Raw genomic sequence first — 27,164 nt, forward strand, 5'->3', positions numbered from 1 at the left:
GAAGTAGTGTGCAAGACCTGCTTCGGCTGATTCTGCCTTGCTTCGGTTTCAGCTATCTCCTTTTGCTTTTGGATCATGACTTGGCACGTCCTTGTTGTATGTCCTTTATCCTCCCTACAAAATAAGCAAACAATCTCCTGGGCTGGGTGCTGAATCTTCCTCCGAAGCTTCTTCCTCCTCTGCCTCTTGGAGCTGGTGGCCTGTAAGTGGTTTGCTGCGTTCCTGAAGATTGTGAGCTTTGTTGGTTGCCTTGAGTGTGGTTTGCCCTATCATCATTTGTGCTGGGGTTGTGGATTGTTCTGACATGCCTAAGGTGGAATCTTCCTTCGAAGCCCCTAGTCATCTCAGAAAACCTGTAGGCCACTTCCCTTCTCTGGCGAAAATCATTGTCAGCTCGGATGTATTCATCCATCTTCCAAAGGAGCTTTTCTAGAGTTTGCGGTGGCTTCCTAGCAAAATACTGCGCTGTCGGTCCTGGCCAGAGCCCCTTGATCATAGCTTCGATTACAATCTCATTTGGCACCGTTGGCGCCTAGGCTGTGAGTCGCAGAAATCTTCGGACATATGCCTGCAAGTACTCTTCATGGTCTTGCTGACACTGGAACAAGGCTTGGGCAGTTACTGGCATCGTCTGGAAACCCTGGAAGCTAGTTACTGGCATGTCCTTTAGCTTTTACCATGACGTGATCGTTCTCGAGCGAAGAGAAGAATACCACGTCTGAGCTACACTCCTGACCGCCATGACGAAGGATTTCGCCATGACAGCCGTGTTGCCACCATATGAGGATATGGTTGATTCGTAACTCATGAGAAACTGCTTCGGATCCGAATGTCCATCGTACATGAGAAGTTGTGGTGGCTTGTAAGATGGTGGCCATGGGGTAGCCTGCAACTCTGCTGCTAGAGGTGAAGCATCATCAAATGCAAAGTTACCATGATGAAAGTCATCATACCATTCATCATCATTGATTGGACTTTCTTGACGAAGCTCTCTCTATTGAGGCCTTCGTCCTTAGTCGTCTTGGGTGATATGACACATTTCTTCAACAGCTTCGTCGATCTTCCTCTAAAGGTCGGCTAGCCAAAGCATCTTCCCTCTCTTCCTCTGCACTTATTGGTGTATGGCATCTAGGTCTCTGATTTCTTGGTCCAACTCCTCCTCTTGTGGTGTTGGGCTGGTAGCTTTCCTTTTCTGGCTGCGGGCTTCTCTCAGCGAGAATGTCTCTTGGTTGGTGTCTAGTGGCTGCAGGGCAGCCCCTGGCGCTATTCCCTTCTTCGACGGCATGACGAAGGTGAATGCTTGCCGAAGGTTGTGGAAGTGAGTTCACCGGAGGTGGGCGCCAAGGTTGGTCACTTGCTCTCGAATGTTGTGGATCAAGAACAAGGCAACATAGTTGTTAAGAATTAAGGACCTTTGTCCTTCGAAACATTATCTCCTCTCGAATATAATGATCTTCAAACGAAGGTCATGAAGGACATGCCTTCATCATGCGTGAATGAGAATACATAAAGATAATGAATGTAATACATTGGCCCATTCACATTTGTATGTCATAATGTACACATAAACATTAACCGAATTTATATTACATTGATACCTTCGGCTTGTTCGAAGATGCTGATGCAAGAGTGATTACAATCCAGCGAGAAAAGTATGATGCTACTGTTCATCTATTTATAGGCACGAGATGCAGCCTGGGTAAAAATACATTTGTGTCCTTGACATTTACTTATAGCTATAACATAAATCATTAGGGAATAGCTAGTCTTTTTCTCTTCCGATCAGCATCATGTTTGGTCTTCATCACCATTTTAAGCCGAAGCTATTACTCTTCGGCTACAGCCTCGGCGTTCATTCTTATCATCTTCGGACTATATCTTCACCTCGTATGCCTTTGTCATGGGAGAAAACTTCCATCCTGAAGCCGAAGCTCCCTATAATAATTCATATTATGCTAGAAACATATGATTAGTCATGTTTTGAGGACCTTCGGAAGAGGAAGGCCCTCCAACATTACATCCATTCTTAACGTTCCCATTTGTTTTCGGTTGATTCTTAAAATCTTCGTCCTTTACTTCATCTTTCCTTCGAGATAGATAAAGTGAAGTATGAAGATGAAGCTTTGTTTAATTGTGTTGCCTTGTTTTTGGTCTTTTGAAGGCACAATCACTGATCTTGTGGTTGACAACAACGTCCCAACGGATGACAATCTTGAATTCGTAGGGATAGTCGGCGACTCGGCGTCGCTGAAGATGTTACCTTTGATGCTCTCTGCTCAGACTTGGGCTCGGATCCCGGCACCCCGTCGAGCAACAAGGACGCCCCCTGGCGATGGAGCCCACAAAGAGCGTCTGGCCCTCATGACCCTAACCGAACTGGCGCATGGCCCCCATTTCCCGCAAAACGGGCACCACTGACGGTAACAGGGAAATGAGGCGTCACATGTGATGGGAGCCGGAGGGGTCATCAAGCGTAGTGCTTTTGCCAGAAATCCCCCACTATTCTAATCAAAACCAAACCTCTACTTAGCTTGTAACCCTAGAAGATCTTTGAAACCTTGACTGAATCAGCCATAAAAACATTAGCGAGCCTTGGCTTAAGGATAGGACTGATTTTCTTCCTTTTCTTCAAATAGCTAACGCCAAGTGACAGAACGAACGATAGAGATACAAGTCGACCAAAGAAAGGATCGACGGAATAAAAGGTGGATGTCTTCATCGATTAACTAGCTACATTAGTCTTGCTTTTCAATAGTAGTCATTTCAGGATTTCTTATTTATGCAAAAGGGTGCTCGCCGATGTATGTCATCGTGCCACGTCCCCCTCCCTCGAGACCCTCGATGGGAAGGGGCCCAGGTGTTGGAGCAAAGGTCATCCACCCCCTCGATCAGTTTTCTTTAACATAAATTGAACAGTTTGTCCCAGGCATAGGACGCGAAGGGAAATTCAACCCTTACCAAAGCCGAGGTCTCGCCCGGAGAACGGTCGAAGGCCTGGAGGCGAAGGGATCTACCATTTAAAGCGGGGGCTCCTCAGGACTTCGCTCGGCATCACCGCCAGCTTGGGCAGCTCCGAGTCATAGCCTTGGCAAGGATCAAAGACTCGGTTCCCCAGAGTGAAGAGTGCCACGTCCCAGCGAGGACCGTGCCATTCGATGGCGGGCCCATGCAACGCCCCACTGGCCATTATTAGGGCCCATTTGTAAGCCTCTTCCTAGGGTAGAGTTTGTCGTGTATTTAATCAGGTTGTACTTAGCCTCACCGTAATGTCCTGTAATGACCCCCAAGGGGTGATATTGCGGGGCTATAGCAGGTAACCGGGGGCATAATTGTACCTAGAAGAGCGTGCCCACCCACCTGGATACCTATAAATATCCCCGCACTATACATTAATGGAACACGCTTAACGAGACACTACAGTTACATGTCTATTGTTTTGTTAAGCACCTGAATATTCTTACATCCTAGTGCTCCGGCCCACTCGACCACGTGTAAGTCGATTCCTACACCAGGATAACGCAACCTAAGGCTCCGCGATCGAACCCCAAGGGAGGGGAACACACACGGCGATCCCAGCCATATCCTCATTAATGTTCCTAAGGAATGGATGATGCAAACGAAAGGTTTTGTCGAGAAAGTTGGTTGGACTAGAACGCCTACGCCTCGAAGGCTACTAGGGCATGGTTAATCCCAAGCTAAAACTCATGTATCTCCAGTTCACATATATGGCTAGCGATGAGTGTCATCCGAGTGGCCGGAGCGGACGATTCCCGTGTCCACAAAATCTCGCGTTGATCGTACATGACATCAATGGCCGCGCGCATACTGGCATGCTCGACGTCAAGAGCCCATAGACGGTCTTCCACTCGCGAAAGTCCATCACAAACTCCTGCAGGTATAAGCAGAAACATTATGACAACCATGAAAGCCAACAAACAATGGGGAAAGCAACGAACCCTACCCTACCCTATGCAAAGGGCCTTGACGAAGCGCCCTTAGACTGACTTCAACGGTTCCCCCTAAATTTCTCCCCCTATATCCCACTCACGTGCCACGTCAGCGTTCTCTCTCCCCCTATATCTCCACGCTCTACAGCGGTTCCCCCTATATCAAACCTCTATACCCCACCACACCAATATTATATACTTTCGTCATCAACTAACTCAACTACCATCCAATATTATTTTTATTTTTATTTGTGCTATGAACAGTACACGGTCGTAACTTAGTCCACAATTAAATAGCAAACTTCATAATTAGTATTAATACGTTAGTATTCATACGTTGGAATTTTATGCATTTTAAAAATTACAAATTCGCATTCTTCTAGTACACGACACGAGTGGCTTGCACCACACAACTGGCTTCTACAGCAAGCCACGACCTCCTGGCTTCCTTGACACACCGAAGGCATCTATAAATAAGGTCCCCCTGTGGGCATGCTCCACTCATCTAGACATTCATCTCTTCTCTACCATCCGCCATTTCATCAAAAGTATGTAGTACGTACTCTTAGTTCAGCTCGTCATGGACTCATTCAAAAGCCTAGTGTTGTCTTCGTCATCCGATGATTCTGACGATGAGATCGATAACTTCTTGGTTTGTCAACATGTTGACCACCTTGGAGTAGGAGCCACGAGCACGCGTCGTAGGCGCTCTTCATTGCCTCGCCGAGTTATCCAAAGGGACCACGCTACTGGAGAAAATCTCATCAAGCACCACTACTTCGGACCTAATCCAGTGTATCCACCACATGTTTTTCGTCGAAGGTACATTTCCTAAGTAATACTTTTATTTTTATTTCGAGGTTCGTTATCTTATTTTTTGCTTTGTTTTGGGTTTTAGGTTTCGGATGCATCGTCCTTTATTCCTACGTATCCTTCGTGCCGTTCAGCAAGAAGACGACTATTTCACTATTCGATGTGATGCAACAGGTTTAGCTGGGCTCGGTCCATTGCAAAAAGTATGTGCTGCTTTGCGTATCCTTGTGTACGGGTTACCAACCGATGCGGTCGATGAGTACATACAGATTGGCCAGACTACGGCTAGGGACTGTCTTATCCGTTTCTGTCGCGCAATCATCTCTTCCTTTAGCGAACGCTACCTCCGTATCCCTAACCACGAAGATATTGCTCGCATACTAAGTGTAAACGCTGAAAGGGGGTTTCCGGGAATGCTAGGCTCCATCGATTGTATGCATTGGGAATGGCGCAACTGTCCTACTGCATGGCAGGGACAGTTTTGTGGGCGCAATTCGAGGCCAACAATGATACTAGAGGCAGTCGCTGGGTATGACCTCTGGATTTGGCATGCCTTTTTCGGAATGCGTGGTACTAACAATGATATGAACGTCCTTCATCGTTCACCAGTGTTTGATCCGTTACGTAATGGGACTATGGCACCAGTGAACTTCACTATTAACGGTACAACGTATAATTTCGGATACTACTTAGCGGATGGCATTTATCCAAATTGGCCAACCTTTGTCAAAGCAATTCGTCACCCATTTGAGGAGAAAAAGGTTCACTTCACAACCAAGCAGGAGAGTTGTCGAAAGGATATAGAGCGAGCATTTGGAGTATTGCAGGCGAGGTGGGCAGTTCTTCGTGGCCCAGCTTATGGTTGGGATCGTACTCACCTCGCTGAGATGATGACTGCTTGCATTATTATGCATAACATGATTGTCGAAGACGAAGGAGATGGTGCAGCAAACGTGGATTTCATTGGGCCCACTGGCCCCCTAGAAGTTTGTAATAATATTCCCGAGGTACGCAACGAGTGGCTACACAATCATATCCGGTCTGAATTACCAAACGATCCCGATCAGGACATCACTAGTCAGTCGACATATTTGTCGTTGCAACACAACCTCATAGAACACCTGTGGGCACGTCGAGGGTCAATGGGTTGAAGCCCTTTTCTGCAAACTATGATGGCCGCATGTTCTGTGTTCCATGTCTGTAGCTTATCATGTCATGAATCTGTTACAAATAAAGTGCACATGTGCTCTGCTTGGTCTCTTGTATGAATGAACCTGATTGTCAAATATAATATTATGAAGTTATGAACCTTATTGTCACAAACAATATTACAATATGAAGCAAATGTTCTCAAACAATGAAGTAAATGTTCTCAAACAAAGAACTAAATGTTCTCGAACAATGAAGAAAATGTTCCAAATAAACTCAAATAACACCGAAACATGGTTCGTAACATATTATGAAATACACTACTACTTGTCACACTGGATTGTTGATGAAATACTCGATTAAACCTTTCCTCCTCGTGATGTAAACAGCTCTCAAATCTTCTGGTAATGCATCCATATCCATAGCTTGGAGTTTAGTCAGCTCTTCGTCCTTGCGGATCCTTTCTTCAATCAACATTCTTCTTTCCTGCATTTGTATTTCCTTGGATCGAATCTCCAACTTTTTGAGTTCAACCTCCTTCAAGAACTCAATATTCTGTTGTTTTAGCTCTGATTTTTCTTCGCTTTGCTTCAATCTTGCTATTTGAATGCCATAGATTCTTGAAAGGTAGTCAGTGGACTGAGAAGTACTGGACATTGCCTACTGACTACCTTTCAAGAATCCTAGGGGTGGAGCCTTTACGAGACCCGACTTGGCCTCTGCGTGCCCTTGCTCCTCCAACAACGTCGCTGCAGGGACAACCGCCTCGCGCCCGGTTTCACACTCCGCCCTAATCGACACCACGATGGCTGCCCCACATACCGAAACGGTGGCTCTCCTTCCACGCAAGAATGGATCGACGGTGGATCACCGACATTCGAGGCGCGCCTGAACCCTGCTTGCGAAAATGGTTTCGAGCGAGCAATCAGAGTAGCCCCCCCACCGGTGAAGGAATGGACGAATCGAAACCTTGCACTGCCGGACCGTTGGGAAGGAGAGACTGAGCTCCTCATCGTTTGAGTTGTAGTAGGATGTCGGCAACCGCGGATTGGACTCGCCTTGTTGATCGAAAGGCAAGGGCCTCCCACCTCCCACGGTCCCGAAGAAGAGTGTGCCCAGACCCTTCTGACTCATGCGGAAAGGGGAAGGATGGTTCCACCATGCTACAAAGAGGGATTGGACAGGGACGGGTGTTGAGCACCGTTTTGAGCTGGCGGACGGTCCGGCCCTGAGGCCAGACGGTCTACGGTCCGAACGGTCCGCACCTGTGGGCCGGACGGTCCGTGCATGCGCAGAGCAGTTTAGGGTTTCGAGTTTTGTGCTACGGTTATTAGCTAGATTCGCGGAATTAGCTCGGAATTCAGTTGTGTAAAGGATCCAGCCCCCCTCCTCTATAAATAGAGAGGTATACGGCCGATTTGTAAGAAGCAATCGAATCAATACGACTTCCATTCGCATTTATTTCCAGTACAATTAGTAGTAGTTCTAGTCTAGTTCTAGTTTAGTTTCTTGATCCCCAAATTCTCCGCTTCTCTTCGACTCTACGTCAATTAGAAGAGTCTAGTTCGGCCGGCCCGAGCCTAGACAACTCCTAGGATCTCTCCTCCCCGACGGGGTCCCTCCCGGGAGCGAGATCCAGGCGCCGCCGGCGATCTTCCTATGGCAGAACCACCCGAATTATTCCAGCTTAAGTGCCTAAGTCACGCCTCACGGGCCGTAACACACTTAAATCGGAATAACCCGTCAGTCCCTCAGATCTTGTCTGATGAAGCCACTTAACCAGGATCAAATTCCACAATCTCACTCGAAGGTGAGTCACAGAAGAAATACAATAAAACAGGAAACCTCAAATTAAGTACTGAGTTATTACATAAATCGGAGTTTTTGAGTAGCAAATAAAGTTCACAAATTAAAGTGCAGCGGATAATCGATGTCGTCGGTAATGAGGAAATGGGCAAGGCCTAGCCCACTACTCCTCATGCTCCTCTCCTACCGGAGCAACATCCCACTCGACCGTCCAACCCGGTGGCAGGGTGGTAGGCCAAGTCACACCATCAACCAAATCCTGCATGGTACCTGCAAAAATTGTGCCACAAGCAAGGCTGAGTATACTAATACTCAGCTAGACTTAACCGGTGTGAGGAGCCTACTCCTCTACCTCTAGACTATGCAGCTGTTTGGCTGAGGGGTTTGGTTTGCCAAAAGCACTAGCTGTTTCTATAATCAAATTTTAGCCTTTCAAATTCTACCATCATTAACTTAGCTAGATTTGCTCCTTCTAAGCATACATGGTAACAATCAATTAGTTCAACCAACAAGTTATCTCATATAATCCACATTTCGCTTCTTACTCGATGCAGTACAAGGAATCAAGCAGTCTCATTAGTTGCGAGAAGCAGACGATTCGAATCGAGTTTTTAAACCTTGCAAGGTAAACCTAAACACACGTCATGTCAGGGTACTCCGACCCCACACATGACAACCGTACCCATCGATTCCCCGTTCGCGTCCAGGCCTCACCGCCTTGGCATACAATGCTCCTGTTGGAGACTTGTTCTCAAATGCTATGAGTTAAGAACAAGGCAACACAGAAAATGTTAAACATTAAGGTCCTTCGTCCTTTGAAGCATTATTTCCCTTAGGATATAACGATCTCCGGACGAAGGTCATGAAGGACTAACCTTCATCAATACAGCATACATTAGTAAAAGACGAGGCATATGAAACATAAAAGATAGCATAAATAATCATATAACATTATTCATCTAACTTTATTAACTCATCATAGAGAAATAGAGACAATATTGAATTATAAATGTACCTTCGGCTTGGAAGGAGATGAAAATACAAGTGTGACGCAAAAGCAAATGCCAAGTCAACGTGAACAGTACGGGAGTACTGTTCACCTATTTATAGGCACGGGGTACATCCCATACAAAATTACATACATGCCCTTTACATTTGGTGATAATTCCATAGCAATCTATCGAGGTCTAAATGGCCTTTTCATCTTTAAGTCGGTTCCCTCTTCTGCGAACATGCCGAAGCTTTACTGCTTCACAGCTTCGGCGCTGTGTCAACCTTCGTATCTTTTGAGCTTCTCCCTTTCTGATACGAGTCCGAAGATACCTGTTCAGACATTTATACTCCAGAAACATTGTTAAATTATGTTTTTGAGGACCTTCGGACGCCGAAGGTCCCCAACAGTAGCCCCTCGCAATATTAATTTGTTAGAAATAATAAATTTAGATTGCGATATGGACGAAGGCTTTACGCCGAAGGTCCGAAAAAACACCTTCCCTATGCTAGAATAGCAACATTCAATGACAAGTGGGGTCTTTCAACTTTCAACGCACCGAGCGTATAAATACGGCCATACCGCAAACTCATTTTGCACGCTTTCTGGCCAACCACTCCCGCTTACTCAGTTTTTAGCTCTTGTGCACTGTGTTTTGCTAAGCTTTTTAGCTTTGAAGCTTCGGAATTGAAAACAGTTTTTTAGTGCTTCCGAAGATGTCTGAAGCTGCTAAGAAGGCTGCTGCTGAGATGAAGCTGACTCTTGATGAAGAGAAGAATTTAGGATTTCTTATAGCGATGTCAAAGACCAACACAGAAAAAATCACCAATGAGATTCTGGAAGGACTGTCTGAAGATACTGGTGACAGTGAAAGTTATGATGTAGACAGTGGTGGCGAAGACTCCGAAGATCGCCCCTGGCGACCAAGCCATTCAGTTTATGGTAAATCAACTATCAAAGAGAATCATCTTGTTAATATGAGAGGAAGGTATTTCCGGGATTTGTCCATTGTGAGGGCCGACGAAGGGGAGAAGACTTGTCCACACCCTGAGGAAAATGAAGTCGTAGTATTCCGAAGCTTTTTGAAGGCTGGGCTGCGATTGCCCTTGAGCAGCTTCGTCGTGGAAGTGTTGAAGATTTTTGAAGTCTATCTTCACCAACTTACCCCCGAGGCTATCATAAGGCTGAACATCTTCGTGTGGGTCGTGCGAAGCCAAGGTCTAAAGCCTGATGCAAAAAGTTTCTGCAATATGCACGAATTATCATACGAGACAATACCTTGGGGTAAAGAACAGTATCACAACAACTTTGGCTGCTACAGTTTTGTTTCTCGGTCTGAGTCAAGCTGTCCCGTGCCAACTTTTCGGAAGAGGTGGCCTAGCGGCTGGATGACAGAATGGTTTTATGTAAAAAATGATTTGAAAGCACGGGAAGACATCAAAGGTATAATCATGCGACCTATTTGGCAAAGCTTCGGCCTTCGAAGGCCGAAGGTGGAAATGAATGAAGCTGCCGAAGAATGCCAGAGGGCCTTCGGCGTTGTCTGCTCTTTTATAGGAACAAGGGACTTAGTACAAGAGCATATCGCCTTCAGGGTGTGGCCGCTTGCTGAGAAATGGGAAATGCCACAAGAAACCATAAAAGAGGCCGACGAAGGTGGGCTTGTGAGACTGAAGTACACCTTCAAATTTGGAGATAAATTTATTGAGCCAGATGATGAGTGGTTGAAAAGCATTGACAATTTAAGTGATGAGCTGCTCGGAACCTACTCGAAGGCTGAAGATAATGCAATGTCAGCAGCCTTCGGAGGCCGAAAAAAGAAGAGACTGAATCGGGTATTTGATGCCATTGGGTTTGTCTACCCTGATTATTGCTATCCCATTCGGAGGCAGAAGAGAAAAAACACAACCTCTGCAAAAGAAGAAGCTGCAGCTGCTCCTAGCGAACCAGAACCGAAAAGGAAAAAGATAAAGGTTCTTACGCATCAGCCGCGTTATATTGAACCAGCTTCGGTGCCGGAGTTTACCGGGAAAACTTCTTCAGCCACCGAAGCTGAAAAACCAATCGAGCTAGCCTTGTTGCCAGAGATCGCAGAAACGGCCGAAGTGCCACCAAAGATAGAATCAGAACAATCAAACATTTTGTTGTCAGAAACAAAAGAGAAAACCGAAGCGCCGCTCACAGAAAAAATTGAAGAGGTAAAAGAAGCAACTGAGGGCTCCAAAACATCAGAAGTTTTGAGTCCTACAGCAATCATTGGGACAGCAAAAAATGAAAAAGTGCCAGCTGCAACTCCGAAGAGAAAGAGAATGGCTAATGTGCTAGATGTATTGGAAACGATCAAATCTTCGAGCACACCTCCGAAGAAAGCTGCTGTTACTCCTGAAACAACAGTTGAAATTTCTGGTTCTACAGCTCCAGAGCAAGAGATTGAAGCCGAAGCTGGGCCCTCAGAGCCCGCAAAAACTTTGGAAAGTGAGGCAGAGAAAATAACAAAGCCAACTTTTGAAGAAACTAGTGTTGTTGCCCCCGAAGCATCCCCCAAAATTCGTGATTATATTTTTCGTCATGCTTCGGGGAAAAAATTATCAGAAAAAGAAGAACAAGAGGCCCAGCATTATGCCCAAAAACTGAAATATCCAAAGGGGGCGTTAATATTTAATGGCAGTGGAGAAGAAGACTTCTTGTACTGTCTCCCCGACAACAAGGAAATTTCTGTCTGTCGGGAGATAAGCAGAAGCTTCGGATTCCCAACTTTAGAAGACGGACTTTCGGTGCTGTCAAAAAACGATCTGGCTGACAGCCTAGCTTATAACAGTTTAAAGGTACGATAAATGAAATCCTTGTATTTTTCCGTTCATTTAAACCCACTGACACACACACATATTCCTTTTTGCAGGGCTTGATACTTAGCAATGCTCTCAGAGCACAGAAAGATACTGAAGACGAAGGGTGTACAATAGCCCTGAGCAACCTTCGTTCCGAAGTAATTGAACTGAGGAACGAAGGTCTCGAAAAAGACAAAATATTATACTCATTAATAAATAAAGTAAAAGAGGACGAAGCTGCTTTTAAAATTCAAGCTGAAGCTCAAAAACGTGAAATTGAAGACCTTCGGAAACAGCTGGCCAGAGCCAAGGAAGAACGCATACTCGAAGAAACAAAGCGTGAACTCAGCGATCAATGGGCAGATCACTTAGAAGTGACTGTTGAAGAGCTTCGTTCGTCCAAAAAGAGATGCTACAACAAATCTATAGATTGTGTTAAGAAATTAAAAGCTAGCTTTGCCAAGGTCGGAGCATTCTCAAGTGAGGAAAATTTTTCCAGAGGCAATCCCGAAGGTGTTATTGAATGGATTGGCCGCGAAGCTGAAGCCTTCGAAGAAATTTTAAATAGCCGAGGTGATATATGCGCCTTCTCTGGCGCCAGAGGGATTGCCACCATCTTAGAAAAGAAGGGCTGCGAACACGTAAAGATTTTGGCACAGTCCGAAGCCTCCTTGTCCTTTGAAGATACAAGAGATCCTTCGGCCGAAGCAAGCATAATTGGTGGAAAATTTTTTACTGATATCTGGGATAACGGTGGCCGAGAAATGGCAGGAGAAATTATTCAGAGAAGTGAAAAGGGCATCCACAATGCTAGAGAAGTGGCTAAGGCTGCTGAAAAGAGCACAGAGCCCGAAGGTCAACTAGGTATTAACTAATAATTTGTATTGTGTTGTAATTTTTAGTTTTAAACCTCAATTTCCGTTTGTAATAGCAGCATAGCCGTGTCCTGTCCTTCAGATACGACTAAAGCACCTTCGGACCCTCAGCCGAAGGGGGACGACGAAATTAAAAAGATGGCCGAAGATATTATGGACGAAGTCGTGAATCGGCTCCTGAATGAGGCTGCAGAAGTCATTTTGAGAGAGGATTAAACATTTTTGTAAAAAACTTCTGAAATGTAACATTTTGTAATCGTGAACGTAATATATCTATTTTTGTTATTCAATTCTTTACGATGCATGAAACTTTACATACGTACCGTTTTTGAGTCTTTGGCGAAAAAACACCTTCCCTTCTTTTCATGCTTCGTGAAGAAGAATTATCATTTATCACAACAATATCCGAAATATCCTGGAAAAGTGCTGAAGCTTCGTAGAAACAATCTTCAAGGCTATACTTCAGAAATCAATATTGTTTCTCCTTGTGACTTGGCATGATTTGCCCCTTTTTCAAAGCGTTTTTCCGAAGATTAATGTCATATCTCTTTCTTGTGCCACATGCATTATGATGTATGATGCTTATGTTATGCAAGGATGATGTGATGATGTTATGCTATGTAAGGTGATATTCCGAAGATACACGCATATTTGCGATAAAACACATAATCTTTTTGTGAATCAGCATTGACTTTTCGCTATAAGCCTCCCTTAGGAGCTTCTTCGCCTTTTACTTCAGCGGAATCAGCGTTGACTTTTCGCTGTAAGCTCTGCATTCCCTTAGGAACGTCTTTGGAGCTTCTTCGCCTTTTACTTAGGCGGTATAAGCTCTGCATTCCCTTAGGAACGTCTTTGGAGCTTCTTCGCCTTTTACTTAGGCGGTATCAGCGTTGACTTTTCGCTGTATGCTCTGCATTCCTTTTGGAACGACTTTGGAGCAGAAAACTTACACTGCGCTCCCTTCGGAACGTCTTTTTGTGACTTCGTCAAACTTACTCTGCGTTCCTTAGAACGACTTTTTGTTGCTTCGAAGAATTTTCGATAGTCCGAAGGTCCTTTTATTATCACAAGCCTGTGAAGAAAACATATTTTTCTTGTAGGAATCAACGAAACTAGTTACATGACACCTAAACAATGTCCTTTATTACAGAAAATAAAACTGAATGAAAAACATTGCTATTAAGGTAGGATATTTGTCAATAGATGTGCTTTGATTCTGGCACAGTGCTGTTGACCGTGCGAGCTTCGGACTGTTCTCTGAAGTCCCTTTGATGCGGAGCATATTGGCTCCCTTCTGGCTGCTGGCCTTGTTGCAACGGAGGTGGAGGTGGAGGCTGTTGCCAGGAAGCTTGAGGCTGACTCGCCGAAGCAGCAGAGACTACAGGATGGTTGCCCACATATTCTGGGATGTAGGGCGAATGATACGAAGCTGTATGCATGACCTGCTTCGGCTGGGCTTGTTGTGCTGCTGCTTCAACTATTTCCTTTTGCTTCTGTATAGTAACATGGCACATCCTGGTAGTATGGCCTTTGTTCTCACCGCAGAATAAGCAAAAGATTCTTCTCGGTTGATCGCCAAATCTTCCTCCGAAGCCCCTGGCGCCTCTGCCTCTTGGAGCTGGTGGCCGGAAGGAGCTTTGCTGTTGTCCAGAGGCCTGTGAGGAGTTTTGTGGCCTTTGCTGTTGGCTTCCTCTGTCATCATTTTGTGTAGAATTGTGAATTGATCTCACATGCCTCGGGTAAAACCTCCCTCCGAAGCCCCTGGTCATTTCAGAAAACCTGAAAGCCTCCTCCCTTCTTTGGCGAAAATCATTGTCGGCCCGAATGTATTCATCCATTTTCTGGAGAAGCTTCTCCAAAGTTTGAGGAGGCTTCCTGGCGAAGTACTGAGCTGACGGACCTGGCCGAAGCCCCTTGATCATGGCCTCGATGACAATTTCATTGGGCACCGTTGGTGCCTGTGCCCTCAGACGCAAGAACCTTCGGACATATGCCTGAAGGTATTCTTCGTGGTCCTGATTGCACTGGAACAGAGCCTGAGCAGTGACCGGCTTAGTCTGAAATCCTTGAAAACTGGTTAACAACAAATCCTTCAACTTCTGCCATGAAGTGATCGTTCCTGGTCGAAGGGAGGAATACCAGGTTTGAGCAACACTTCTAACAGCCATAACAAAAGATTTGGCCATGACTGAAGCATTGCCACCATACGAAGACACTGTTGCTTCGTAGCTCATCAAAAACTGCTTCGGGTCTGAGTGGCCATCGAATACAGGGAGCTGAGGCGGCTTGTATGACGGGGGCCAAGGTGTAGCCTGCAACTCAGCGGACAGAGGAGAAGCATCATCAAAAACAAAATTCCCATGATGGAAATTGTCATACCAATCATCTTCGTTGGGAAAACCCTCCTGATGAAGGTCTTGATGCTGAGGCCTTCGGTGTTGCTCGTCCTGAGCAAGATGACGAACTTCTTCAGAGGCTTCGTCTATCTGCCTCTGCAGCTCAGCTACTCTGGCCATCTTTTCCTTCTTGCGTTGAACCTGCTGCTGAAGGATTTCCAGGTTTTGAATCTCCTGATCTAGATCATCCTCCGGAGGTGTTGGACTGGTAGCCTTCCTCTTCTGGCTTCGTGCCTCCCTAAGAGAAAGGACGTCTTGATTGGGGTCGAGCGGCTGCAGCGTGCCAGCCCCTGGTGCTGAAGCCTTCTTCGGCGGCATGACGAAGGTGATGCTTGCCGAAGGTGTTGAAAAGCTCAAGGAGTGGAAGTGAGTTCACCGGAGGTGGGCGCCAATGTTGGAGACTTTTTCTCAAATGCTATGAGTTAAGAACAAGGCAACACAGAAAATGTTAAACATTAAGGTCCTTCGTCCTTTGAAGCATTATTTCCCTTAGGATATAACGATCTCCGGACGAAGGTCATGAAGGACTAACCTTCATCAATACAGCATACATTAGTAAAAGACGAGGCATATGAAACATAAAAGATAGCATAAATAATCATATAACATTATTCATCTAACTTTATTAACTCATCATAGAGAAATAGAGACAATATTGAATTATAAATGTACCTTCGGCTTGGAAGGAGATGAAAATACAAGTGTGACGCAAAAGCAAATGCCAAGTCAACGTGAACAGTACGGGAGTACTGTTCACCTATTTATAGGCACGGGGTACATCCCATACAAAATTACATACATGCCCTTTACATTTGGTGATAATTCCATAGCAATCTATCGAGGTCTAAATGGCCTTTTCATCTTTAAGTCGGTTCCCTCTTCTGCGAACATGCCGAAGCTTTACTGCTTCACTGCTTCGGCGCTGTGTCAACCTTCGTATCTTTTGAGCTTCTCCCTTTCTGATACGAGTCCGAAGATACCTGTTCAGACATTTATACTCCAGAAACATTGTTAAATTATGTTTTTGAGGACCTTCGGACGCCGAAGGTCCCCAACAGCTCCACTGACCCCGGCTGCCGCCGTGCAGTGACCGCACTTGTACCCACCATAGCTAGCATGGGAGACCCTGTCTCAGGTCGCATGAGGGATAAAGTCCGCGCCCGGCTTCACTCAGGTACTAGGTTTACCGCTTACCATTTTTCCCGGCATGTGCTTAGTACGTTCAAAAGCTTGACTCAGGTATCCACACATTAATCCTTAGTTCATTTTTCCCGTCTCATGGACAAGGCATCCTCCCTGGATCCAAATCCATAGACCAACATATATCCCATTATCAAGATGAATACAATCAATTCCTGACCTCGCGCGAGTGCTAGAAAAATCACTCGACTTCTACCGAGATCCTGATTAGCAAGAAGCTACTCGACCTAGCATACTAGTATTCATCTCAAAAAGGAATCCTAAGTTCATGCAACTAGAGGTTTCAAGCAACTCCTACACTTAAGTGCACATTGCAATCCTACAAGCATTAAGTGTAGTAAAGTAGCATATAATAACATGGTTATGCATAAAACCGGGGCTTGCCTTCAATTGCTGGGGCTGCGGGGAGATCCTCAATAGCAGCCTCTGAAGCCTGCTCCTGGTCCTCCTCTTGGACAGATCCTTGCTCGGGGATGAGCACGTACTCTCCGTCGGCAAGATTACAATCTAATGACTGCAATGCGTAAGATATATGCATGGTATGATATGTGCTTTTAGAAATTACAACTTTAAAGGGGTATGATCTTTTGAGTTTAAACAAGTTAACTTTACTTATGCAAAACCCTTGGGTGGTATACTTGGTAAATTGGGTTAAACTTAGCTAAGGTAAGGGTAGGTTTATCTTTGGGGTTCTACTGAACTCCTTTTAAGTCTTAGTGATAAATGATAAGTTCTCAGTTAGACTTATTGAGGTGGGGTTTATTTCTTCTTTCCTTTTCTTTTATTCTTTTAATGTTTTGGAGTAGTTTTGAACTACAAGTTGCTTTTATAAAATTCCAAAAATTCTGCAAAAATTACAGTGGCTTGTTACTGGTGTATGATTCTTTGTCACAAAATTTGGGGGTCAGAAAGTGAATGGTTTTCTCTGGACAAAATTACCAAATTTTAGGGCAGAAGGGGTGCTTTGAACTACAACTATTATTTAACAGTGGGTAATTCCCTAAAACTTATTTTTGCTGGCTTTTAGGTGTTATAACATGACTTGATACAAATTTCTAGTCATTAATACTTTTTAATTCTTTTCCTATGGTTTTCTTAAGGTTTCTAGCCAAAGGGGTGCTTTCTACTACCACTATATTTGAAAAACATCAAACAACAGAGTTCTTATTTTTCATAGTTAGTATTTTGTGCAAGAGCAATCATTCTGAAGTTTGACTTCTTTTTGCTTAAGGGAAGGGGTGGTTTGCATTAGTTGAATTAAATGGCCTTTCACATAAATTACTAGCAAAAGGTATGGGTTTACTTCCTTTTCTTGGGTTTGCATTTTTCTCTGGTGGTTTGTCTCATCATGGACTTAGCAAATTTTTGGTTGCCCAATGTCACATTAAAAGGGGTTGTTTATGATTTATTGGAAAAATGCCTTATTATCATTCTGTATTTATTTTCCCTACTTAAAAAGTTAGGCTGGGGTGCTCTGTATTTTTGTAGTGGGGCTCTGGTGGTTATAAGTTCACTGGATTTTTATTAATCACTTTGGTTATAGTTTTGCAATTCTAATAATTGATTTTCAGTCTATATAAGGCTAAACAAATCATTTTAATTTGAAATTGGTCCAAATTAATGGTCTCTGTATTTTTCCTAGGTTCTCTGTTACATAAGTAGACTAGGAAAAATAATCTTAATCACTGTTCATTACTTTCTAAGGCCTTTCTGATTTTCTCTAAGTTTTGGGGAAAATAGCTTTAAATGAATAACTAAATCATAATCTCTAATGCTGGGGTTCCTACTATTTTTAAACAGTGTCTAATTAAGGTATAAGCATCTCCAAATTTTCTTAAGCTCAGCACAAAAGAAAAACTAATTTTCCTTAATTAAACAAGGTTTAGGGGGTTTCTGTTTTTAATTTTAAACTCTAAAATTTAGAACAGAAAGCATATGGTTCACTATTTTTAAATGAAAGATCATAATATTCCAGAGCTAGCAAAATTGGTTTGACAACTTTTTATTAAGATTTCATCGAGTTATGGATTTTCTAAGTTCTCTGGTTATTTTAAAAAGATTAACAGAATTGATTAAATGGAAATTCACTTTGCACTGGGGTCCCTGGCGGTTTTCTAAGTTTCCTTCGCGAATCAGTCCTTAGGTTACTATTCACATGAGTCGCTGACATTACAGAAAACCCCTCGGGTTCTACAAAACCTAACCCGAGATCCTTCTTCTACCTTAAACAGTAGCCGCGGCGAAGAAAAGGGCGGAGGGGCTTACCGGCGGCGAGACTGTTCCGGTGAAGTGGTCGAGGATGAAGGGGAGGTCGCGGGGATCACAACGGTGTGCGGAACGCCGTCGGAGATGGCCGGAGTCGGTCGGTCCACGCGCGCAGGCGGGGATGCTCGTCGGCGGCGAGGAGACCGGCCTGGTCACGGCGAGATAGTTCAATTAAATAGGTCAGGGAGGTCCACGGGATGCCAGAGAAGCTATGAGCGAAAGGAATTGGGCGGAGACTCACTGGATAGCTCGGTCCACGCACGGCGGTGGAAGACCGAAGTCCGGTGAGGTCGATCTCGGGCCTTCGGTGAAGTCCGGTCGGGTCCGAGGGCTTGGCAAGCTTCACAGGCTACTGGCGGAGCTAGCCGAAGCACTGGCTGGGCTTGAGGGTGGCTGGAGTGGGCTGGCCACGGCGGCCGAAGCTCTGGCGGCAATGGCGGGCGGAATTAAGCTCGCCGGAGCTAAGGGAAAGTGGCTGGCCGGAGAGGGTGAGTGCGGGGCGAAGAGAGGTGCGCCCGGGGAGGCTTTATAGGCGCGGGCGAGCACGGCCGAGGGCGTGGGCGCACGGCGGACTTGACCGGACGCCGGGGTGAGCGCGCGCGCGGGTTGGGCGAGCTCTGGCATTCCGACCAGGGTCGAACACGTGTGCCCGTGCGTTCTGCCCAAGCTCTGGCACGTGTGGTCGCTCATCCGAGCCTGCTCTCGCCTTGGTCAGTGCACAAAACCTCTTCTCCTCCCTACAAGCTACCATTCTTGTGTGGGGTCATAGGATTTTGCCTACTGGTTGCAGAGATATGGAGCCAGGAAATCTGGTCTGTCTCCCTGCCCAAACCCGAGGCAAATCCCAGGTTTTGTCGTGTCTAGGGCTCGCGTCCCTATGCCATCTTCTGGCACACGACAGAGGGGTTAGTTAGACACAATTTTGTCAATGGGGCCATTAGGATTCGAGTTAGGGATCAAGGTGAACATCCCTGATCTTTGGCTCAAGGTCTGAATTTCAGAATTCTGAAATTCAGAATTCCCAATGAGTCCTGTCGGGGACCATAATTAGGGGTACCCTCAAGACGCCTAATTCTCAGCTGGTAACCCCCATCAGCATAAAGCTGCAAAGGCCTGATGGGTACGATTAAGTCAGGGGTCAGTCCACACGAGTGACTCGATCACGCTTCACCCGAGCCTAGCCTCGGCCAAAGGCAGCCGACCTCGAGAGACTTCCGTCTCGCCCGAGGCCCCCCTTTTATGGCGGACACATCACCGGCTCGCCCGAGGCCTTGGCTTCGCTCAGAAGCAACCTTGACTAAATCGCCACACCGACTGACCAAATTGCAGTGGCATTTAACGCAAAGGGGGCCTGACACCTCTATCCTGACACGCGCCCCCGGCAGAGCCGAAGTGACCGCCGTCACTCCACCGCTCCACTGGCCAGACTGACAGAAGGACAGCGCCGCCTGCGCCACTCCGACTGCAGTGCCACTCGACAGAGTGAGTCTGACAGGCAGTCAGGCCTTGCCAAAGGCGCCACAGCGAACTCCGCTCCGCCCGACCCCAGGGCTCGGACTCGGGCTAAGACCCGGAAGACGGTGAACTCCGCTCCGCCCGACCCCAGGGCTCGGACTCGGGCTAAGACCCGGAAGACGGCGAACTCCGCTCCGCCCGACCCCAGGGCTCGGACTCGGGCTAAGACCCGGAAGACGGCGAACTCCGCTCCGCCCGACCCCAGGGCTCGGACTCGGGCTAAGACCCGGAAGACGGTGAACTCCGCTCCGCCCGACCCCAGGGCTCGGACTCGGGCTAAGACCCGGAAGACGGCGAACTCCGCTCCGCCCGACCCCAGGGCTCGGACTCGGGCTAAGACCCGGAAGACGGCGAACTCCGCTCCGCCCGACCCAGGGCTCGGACTCGGGCTAAGACCCGGAAGATGACAAAACTCCGCCTCGCCCGACCCCAGGGCTCGGACTCCGCCCTGGCCTCGGCCGAACGACTTCCGCCTCGCCCGACCCCTTGGCTCGGGCTCGGCCACGGCAACAGAAGGCAGACTCAACCTCGGCTTCGGAGGAACCCCCACGTCGCCCTGCTTAGGGCACAGACCGCCACGTCGACAGGAGGCGCCATCATCATCCCACCCCGAACCGACTCGGGTCACGGAGAACAAGACCGGCGTCTCATCCGGCCAGCTCCGCCAGAGGGGCAATGATGGCGCTCCACAAGCTCTATGACGACGGCGGCCCCCAGCTCTCTTACGGAAGCAGGACGACGTCAGCAGGGACTCGACCACTCCAACAGTTGTCCCTCCATCAGGCTCCGCCGCACCTCCGACGGCCACGACATCACGCCAGCAGGATGCCCAGATCTCTCCGGCTGCCACATTGGCATGTACCTAGGGCGCTAGCTTTCCCTCCGCTAGACACGTAGCACTCTGCTACATCCCCATTGTACACCTGGATCCTCTCCTTACGACTATAAAAGGGAGGACCAGGGCCTTCTCAGAGAAGGTTGGCCGCGCGGGACCGAGGACGGGACAGGCGCTCTCTTGGGGCCACTCGCTTCCCTCACCCGCGTGGACGCTTGTAACCCCCCTACTGCAAGCGCACCCGACCTGGGCGCGGGACGAACACGAAGGCCGCGGGACTTCCACCTCTCTCACGATCGACTCCGGCCACCTCGCCTCTCCCCCCTTCGCGCTCGCCCACGCGCTCGACCCATCTGGGCTGGGGCACGCAGCACACTCACTCGTCGGCTTAGGGACCCCCTTGTCTCGAAACGCCGACAGTTGGCGCGCCAGGTAGGGGCCTGCTGCGTGCTGACGAACAGCTCCCCGTCAAGCTCCAGATGGGCAGTCTCCAGCAACCTCTCCGGCCCGGGACGGTGCTTCGTTTCGGGACTCTCGAGTTCATGTCCTTCGACGGCAGCTACGACATGACACTTCTTCCACTGCCGCGCGACTACGACAATGGCGGCCGACAACCCGCCCGCCGGCGGCGGAATCGACGACATCTTCCCCGCGTGGTGGAAGAGCAACATTCGGGCTCGCTCCGTTTTCTCTCCCGCCAACGGAGGAGGAGGCGGAGCCGTCAAGGCTAGGCGGGAGGCCGCGCTTTGTCGGCCGTCGAGCGAATCGACGCCCCCGACGCCCCGACGGAAGGCACGCCGAACGTCGACCTCGCGTTCGAGACGGAGGCAAGCGCCGTCCCCCCGCGGCACGCTGACCTTGAGCAAGAAGACGACGCCGGCGCGCTCGCGGAAAGCCTGCAGGACGTCGCCCTCGAACCAGAGACGACGGCGCAACCAGTCCCCGATGTGACTACGTCGCTCCTCGTCGACCAAAAGGTAACGACTAACTCCCATCATGCGTCATTTCGACTCGGCCTCAACCCGCCAAACGACCTCGTTTTGGCGGGCGCTCTCATTGAGGCGAGTACAACCCCACTGAGGTTCTGTATGCGGTCGCCTTGGGACCGACTGACGGACGTCTCGACCTACGGGCCCTCTGGGTCCGAGGAAGATGACGATCCCAGCATCGGTTGGGATTTCTCTGGACTTGGCAACCCCAGTGCCGTGCGGGACTTCATGACCGCATGTGACTACTGCCTATCCGACTGTTCCGATGGAAGCCGCAGCCTTGGCGACGAGAGCTGCGGCCCAAGCCGCGAATGTTTCCACATCGAGCTAGGGGATCCCACCGAAGGCAACCATCCTGGCATGCCGGAAGATGGTGATCTCCCTAGGCCGGTGCCTCGCGCCGACATCCCACGGGAGCTAGCTGTGGTCCCCGCTCCGGCGGGGGGTTACGACCCACAACTCGAGCAAGTCCGCGAGGCGCAGGCCGGGCTCAACGAGGGAACAGGAGCGCTTGAGCCGATCCGTCGGGACGTCGGACAGGCATGGGTGGGCCAACCCCTGGCCGGAGAAATACGTCATCTGCCCCAAGGTCTCCAGCGCCGCGTCGCCAACGATGTCAGGATCAGGCCGCCGCCCACATCCAGCGGGGTCGGTCAGAACCTGGCAACCGCAGCAATGCTCATCCGCGCGATGCCGGAGCCGTCAACCACCGAGGGTCGGCGAATCCAGGGAGAACTCAAGAATCTCCTGGAAGGCGCTGCGGCCCGGCGGGCCGAGAGCACTGCATCCCGGAGGCAAGGATATCCCTCGGAACCTCATGTCGCGACTTCCCGATTCATGCGGGAAGCCTCGGTCTACACCGGGCGCACGCGCAACACCGCGCCTGCGGCCCCGGGCCACCTCGGCAACGAGCACCATCGATGCGACCGTCGGGCTCACCTCGACGAAAGGGTGCGCCGAGGCTACCACCCCAGGCGTGGGGGGCGCTACGACAGCGGGGAGGATCGGAGTCCCTCGCCCGAACCACCCGGTCCGCAGGCCTTCAGTCGGGCCATCCGACGGGCGCCATTCCCGACCCGGTTCCGACCCCCGACTACTATCACGAAGTACTCGGGGGAAACGAGACCGGAACTGTGGCTCGCGGACTACCGCCTTGCCTGCCAACTGGGTGGAACGGACGACGACAACCTCATCATCCGCAACCTCCCCCTGTTCCTCTCCGACACTGCTCGCGCCTGGTTGGAGCACCTGCCTCCGGGGCAGATTTCCAACTGGGACGACATGGTCCAAGCCTTCGCTGGCAATTTCCAGGGCACATACGTGCGCCCCGGGAATTCCTGGGACCTTCGAAGCTGCCGGCAACAGCCGGGGGAGTCGCTCCGGGACTACATCCGGCGATTCTCGAAGCAGCGCACCGAGCTGCCCAACATCACCGACTCGGATGTCATCGGCGCGTTCCTCGCCGGCACCACTTGCCGCGACCTGGTGAGCAAGCTGGGTCGCAAAACCCCCACCAGGGCGAGCGAGCTGATGGACATCGCCACCAAGTTCGCCTCTGGCCAGGAGGCGGTCGAGGCTATCTTCCGAAAGGACAAGCAGCCCCAGGGCCGCCCATCGGAAGAGGCTCCCGAGGCGTCTGCTCCGCGTGGCGCCAAGAAGAAAGGCAAGAAGAAGTCGCAATCGAAACGCGACGCCGCCGACGCGGACCTTGTCGCCGCCGCCGAGTATAAGAACCCTCGGAAGCCCCCCGGAGGTGCAAACCTCTTCGACAAGATGCTCAAGGAGCCGTGCCCCTACCATCAGGGGCCCGTCAAGCACACCCTCGAGTAGTGTGTTATGCTTCGGCGTCATTTCCACAGGGCCGGGCCACCCGCCGAGGGTGGCAGGGCCCGCGACGACGACAAGAACGAAGATCACCCATCAGGGGAGTTCCCCGAGGTCCGCGACTGCTTCATGATCTATGGAGGGCATGCGGCGAATACCTCGGCTCGGCACCGCAAGCAAGAGCGCCGGGAGGTCTGCTCAGTGAAGGTGGCGGCGCCAGTCTACCTAGACTGGTCCGACAAGCCCATCACTTTCGACCGGGCCGACCACCCCGACCATGTGCCGAGCCCGGGGAAATACCCGCTCGTCGTCGACCCCGTTGTCGGCGATGTCAGGCTCACCAAGGTCCTGATGGACGGGGGCAGCTGCCTCAACATCATCTACGCCGAGACCCTCAAGCTCCTGCGCGTCGATCCGTCCTCCATCCGAGCAGACGCTGCGCCCTTCCACGGGATCGTCCCTGGGAAGCGCGTCCAGCCCCTCGGGCGACTCGACCTCCCAGTCTGCTTCGGGACGCCCTCCAACTTCCGAAGGGAGACCCTGACGTTCGAAGTGGTCGGGTTCCGAGGAACCTACCACGCCGTGCTAGGGAGGCCATGCTACGCGAAGTTCATGGCCGTCCCCAACTACACCTACCTGAAGCTCAAGATGCCGGGCCCCAACGGGGTCATCACCGTCGGCCCCACGTACAAACACGCGTTCGAATGCGACGTGGAGTGCGTGGAGTACGCCGAGGCCCTCGCCGAGTCCGAGGCCCTCATCGCCGACCTGGAGAACCTCTCCAGGGAGGTTCCAGACGTGAAGCGCCATGCCGGCAACTTCGAGCCAGCGGAGACGGTCAAGGCCGTCCCCCTCGACCCCAGTGGCGACACCACCAAGCAGATCCGGATCGGTTCCGGGCTCGACCCCAAATAGGAAGCAGTGCTCGTCGACTTTCTCCGCGCAAACGCCGACGTCTTTGCGTGGAGTCCCTCGGACATGCCCGGCATACCGAGGGATGTCGCCGAGCACTCGCTGGATATTCGGGCCGGAGCCCGACCCGTTAGGCAGCCCCTGCGCCGATTCGACGAGGAGAAGCGCAGAGCGATCGGCGAAGAGATCCACAAGCTAATGGCGGCAGGGTTCATCAAAGAGGTATTCCATCCCGAATGGCTTGCCAACCCTGTGCTTGTGAGGAAGAAAGGGGGGAAATGGCGGATGTGTGTAGACTACACTGGTCTCAATAAAGCATGTCCGAAGGTTCCCTACCCTCTGCCTCGCATCGACCAAATCGTGGATTCCACTGCTGGGTGCGAAACCCTGTCCTTCCTCGATGCCTACTCAGGGTATCACCAGATCCGGATGAAAGAGTCCGACCAGCTCGCGACTTCTTTCATCACGCCGTTCGGCATGTACTGCTATGTCACCATGCCATTCGGCTTGAGGAATGCAGGCGCAACGTACCAGCGGTGCATGAACCATGTGTTCGGCGAACACATCGGTCGCATAGTCGAGGCCTACGTCGATGACATCGTAGTCAAGACACGGAAGGCTTCCGACCTCCTCTCCGACCTTGAAGTGACATTCCGGTGTCTCAAGGCGAAAGGAGTCAAGCTTAACCCTGAGAAGTGTGTCTTCGGGGTGCCCCGAGGCATGCTCCTAGGGTTCATCGTCTCCGAGCGAGGCATCGAAGCCAACCCGGAGAAGATTGCGGCCATCACCAGCATGGGACCCATCAAGGACTTAAAAGGGGTACAGAGGGTCATGGGATGCCTCGCGGCCCTGAGCCGCTTCATCTCACGCCTCGGCGAAAGAGGTCTGCCTCTGTACCGCCTCTTAAGGAAGGCCGAATGTTTCGCTTGGACCCCTGAGGCCGAAGAAGCCCTCGGCAACCTGAAGGCGCTCCTTACAAAGGCGCCTGTCTTGGTGCCGCCGGCGGACGGAGAAGCCCTCTTGGTCTACGTCGCCGCGACCACTCAGGTGGTCAGCGCCGCGATTGTGGTCGAAAGGCAGGAGGAAGGGCATACATTGCCCGTTCAGAGGCCGGTCTACTTCATCAGCGAAGTGCTGTCCGAGACTAAGATCCGCTACCCACAAGTTCAAAAGCTACTGTATGCTGTGATCCTGACAAGGCGGAAGCTGCGACACTACTTCGAGTCCCATCCGGTAACTGGGGTGTCATCCTTCCCCCTGGGGGAGATCATCCAGTGCTGAGAGGCCTCGGGAAGGATCGCAAAGTGGGCGGTGGAGATCATGGGCGAAACGATCTCGTTCGCCCCTCGGAAGGCCATCAAGTCCCAAGTGTTGGCAGATTTCGTGGCCGAATGGGTCGACACCCAACTGCCAACGACTCCGATCCAACCGGAGCTCTGGACCATGTTTTTCGACGGGTCGCTGATGAAGACGGGGGCCGGCGCGGGCCTGCTCTTCATCTCGCCCCTCGGAAAGCACTTGCGCTACGTGCTGCGCCTCCACTTCCCGGCGTCCAACAATGTGGCCGAGTACGAAGCTCTGGTCAACGGATTGCGGATCGCCATCGAGCTAGGGGTCAGACGCCTCGACGCTCGTGGTGATTCGCAGCTCGTCATCGACCAAGTCATGAAGAACTCCCACTGCCGCGACCCGAAGATGGAGGCCTACTGTGACGAGGTTCGGCGCCTGGAAGACAAGTTCTTCGGGCTCGAGCTCAACCACATCGCTCGGCGCTACAACGAAACCGCAGACGAGCTGGCTAAGATAGCCTCGGGGCGAACGACAGTCCCTCCGGACGTCTTCTCCCGGGATCTGCATCAACCCTCCGTCAAGCTCGACGACGCGCCCGAGCCCGAGGAACCCTCGGCTCAGCCCGAGGTACCCTCGGACCCCGAGGGCGGGGCACTGAACGTCGAGGAAGGGCAGAGCGGGGCCACGCCAGACCAAGATTGGCAGGCCCCGTACCTACAATATCTCCGTCGAGGAGAGCTACCCCTCGACCAGGTCGAGGCTCGGCGGGTAGCGCGGCGCGCCAAGTCATTCGTCTTGCTGGGCGACGAAGAGGAGCTCTACCATCGCAGCCCCTCGGGCATCCTCCAGCGATGCGTCTCCATCGCCGAAGGTCGGGAACTGCTGCAAGAAGTACACTCGGGGGCTTGCGGCCACCACGCGGCACCCCGAGCCCTTGTCGGAAATGCTTTCCGGCAAGGCTTCTACTGGCCAACGGCGGTGGCTGATGCCACTAGAATTGTCCGCACCTGCGAAGGGTGCCAATTCTATGCGAAGCGGACACACCTGCCCGCTCAGGCTCTGCAGACAATACCCATCACCTGGCCCTTCGCTGTATGGGGTCTGGACCTCGTCGGTCCCTTGCAGAAGGCGCCCGGGGGCTACACGCACCTGCTGGTCGCCATCGACAAATTCTCCAAGTGGATCGAGGTCCGACCTCTGAACAGCATCAGGTCCGAACAGGCGGTGGCATTCGTCACCAACATCATCCATCGCTTCGGGGTCCCGAACTCCATCATCACCGACAACGGCACCCAGTTCACCGGCAAAAAATTCTTGGATTTTTGCGAGGATCACCATATCCGGGTGGACTGGGCCGCCGTGGCTCATCCCATGTCGAATGGGCAAGTAGAGCGTGCCAATGGCATGATTCTACAAGGGCTCAAGCCTCGGATCTACAACGACCTCAACAAGTTCGGCAAGCGATGGATGAAGGAACTCCCCTCGGTGGTCTGGAGCCTAAGGACGACGCCGAGTCGCGCCACGGGCTT

The sequence above is a fragment of the Zea mays genome, chromosome 3, assembly GCF_902167145.1.
Source record: "Zea mays cultivar B73 chromosome 3, Zm-B73-REFERENCE-NAM-5.0, whole genome shotgun sequence".
Lineage (NCBI taxonomy): Eukaryota > Viridiplantae > Streptophyta > Magnoliopsida > Poales > Poaceae > Zea > Zea mays.